A 2,950-nucleotide genomic window follows, 5' to 3' on the forward strand; every position below is an offset into this window, starting at 1 on the left:
TGTCGGCTCCTTGGTGGTTTCTCGGATTCGCGATCTTGGGCACAACAAAAAGAAGCTTAGCCAGTGGATTTTTGTCCTCAAAAATGTTTTCACCGTGTGTCTCTAGGCAGTGTTGACATTTTTGTATTCTATTATATATATGTTTTTTTCTTCATTTGGTTTTGCTTTGGCTTGTTTCTAAATCAAATTACATTTCCTTTTGATTCTTACCTCGAAGTTAGACTTTCCAAATAAAAATATTCCCCTCTGTTTTATTTCCTAAAATAGCCTGAGATAAAGGGAAGACTAGAGTTTTACCTTTTTTGAAACTTGTATTTAGTTGCAATGCAAAATTTTTAACTTTTTATAGTTAACCAACATCTGTATCATCATCATTACCAAACTATATGGCTAGTATTTATTGGGCACTCATTTATGTTATACGATTTGACCTCCTGCATTAACATGCCTGTTTTAGCAATGAATTGGAATTTACCTTAGATGACTGAAATATGCATAGTGCTTTCAGTTGTCCCTGAACTACTGGTGCCACGAAAAACTGCAACTAATATTGAAATAAATAGCAAAAAATATCTTACCAATGAGCTTGAACTTCACCAACAAATGATGCTAGTCTATTATCCCACAAGTCAAGTTCAGCCTCATAGAGCAAGAACAGAGGAAAATGAGAATGTAATTTTTGATTCAATGTAAATGGTCACATTTCAAGGGGATATGTTATTTGTGAATATGATAAAAGAAACATACAATTCAATGCATACTTTTATATTCTTTCAATAGATATCTAGTGCTGAAATCCTAAAAATTCTTGATAATGTTGATAAAGTAAGGCTTGTGCTAGAACATCCAGGAAGAAAAGGTGTAGCAAGAAGCACGACATTCTGTTCTGCTGTCACTAAGGGTATTTTCTATAGAGATTAAGTGATATACATAAAGTGTATGACACCAATCAGGCAAACTGTAAATGTATGATAGTTTTATAGAAGGTGATTTCTGCCCAGTGGGGCACCCAAATCAAGAGTTTTTAGAGTAGAATGGTCCACAGCTGCATTAGTGCTCTGTTATCTGAAAGAGAAAACCACCACCAACAACAACAAAAACTAGATAATTCAGCAGTATAAAAAAGACCTGAACAGAACCAATTCTATTGAAAAGGATATTTTCTAGTGTAAAGGCATTTCATTATATGCCTATTCTTTCAACTGGCACTTCTGTATAAAATTGTTTGACAGCATGGTAGATGTTTATGGCAAATGAAGAGAAAAACTATATTGCTATGACTAGAGAAGGAACAAACAGTGGTTTGAGTTTCTGCTTTCAGGAATGTGTTAAATCTTCCATGAGATATGTGTTTTGTTTTTTTTACTTTACCTCAAAACAATTAAATATCTTAGGTAAAATATTAACTGTTTAATTAAAATGTTTGTGACTTTTAGATGCATTAATAGCTATAATAAGAGCTGAAAATACAAGATCTAGGAAGAACTCTTGACACTCGAACAAGTTGAAGATAGGTTTTAAAACCAAATTTGTAACTCACTCCCTACAAAACCATCAGGAAATCATACCTCTGATATGATGACCTGATGGGAGGACGAATGGCCTATTTCTCTGGTTTGCTGTTAGAAAAAAATTAGCTTCCTTGCAGAGTTTCATCTGTATCCTCACCCTCCAAAAACAAATACACTCAGTCTCCATGTTCCTCCCTCTTTTCCCATTTAAACTCTTCTGACCCTGCCCCATTTTGAAAGCTTTGAAGTTCAAAGGTGCACTCTGGTATTGTCTCTTGTTTGCAAAGACCCAATAGAATTTAAATCCTTTTAACTAACTACTTATTTCCTATATGCACCCTTAAAGCAACAGAATAGCTTACTATCAAGCAAATAGCCTTTTATTGCTTCTAAAGAGTTGCCACCTAATTGAGTAATGTGAATAAACTTAATAATGGAACTATCATATAAATAACATTTTCTAAGAGGGTAGAACCTAAATGTTCTTGCCACTCTCCTCCCACAAAACAGAACAAGATAATGTGTGAGGGAATAGATGTGTATCAAACCACCATGATGCAACTTAAAGTATCTTACAATTGTATTTGTCAATTATACCTCAGTATAGCTTTAAAAAATTTTAAATAATTAAATGAAACAAATAAAATGGCCTAGAGCTCTCTCATCTCTTGAAGTTATCTCCTCAGGACACCTAAAGGACATTTCAAAAAACACTGCTTATAAAGGGATAGGAAAAAAGAATATTTTTAAGAGGTGCAGGTAGTTTCTGACTTACAAATTTAAAATGTGTTGACTAGAGAAAAAATGTGTGAAAAATAAATGACTATATTATCAATTCTTGAAAAAAATATAAAGGTAGTGAAAACAAAAGGAAGTACAAGAGGAAAAGTTAACACATAGCAGACTTTTCTTTCTTTTCTCTTTTAAATATTTCTCCTCTCAGTATTTCCTTCCACTATGGCAAATTCCTCTAATGAGATAGTCTTCTCCCTCCCTCTGTTTGCTGGATATTTGTTGTGTCGTGGCATCCCGGGACCTGACCTCCTTCTGGTGTTTGTGGAGTCCTCTACTCTGTGCCGTGGTGAGCAGCACAGACGGCCTCTACCCTACTAGCCAGACAGGTCAGATGCTTGCTTCCCAAGCTTCCCAGGGCTACAGTGCAGTCCATGGGAGCAACCTGATATTTCTCCATCTCAGAATAAGATGTAAGATGATCATAACCCAGAGGAGTAGGTGTGGTGGAGAAGCTGCTATAGTGGAGACAAGAGCGGTGTAGAAATGCCCTGTTCCCCCAGGTTCAATATTTCTTCCATCACTTCAACAACAAATTCTATCCTGATGGCCAAAGGGGGTCCTGGATGATTTCCCCAGCTATAAGGGTCATGACACGGTCAGCAGTCTCCTGAGTATTTCATGTGCCGTCCTGAAGGAAACTTCTA

This window comes from Canis lupus, chromosome 4 (assembly GCF_048164855.1).
Source record: "Canis lupus baileyi chromosome 4, mCanLup2.hap1, whole genome shotgun sequence".
Taxonomy (NCBI): domain Eukaryota; kingdom Metazoa; phylum Chordata; class Mammalia; order Carnivora; family Canidae; genus Canis; species Canis lupus.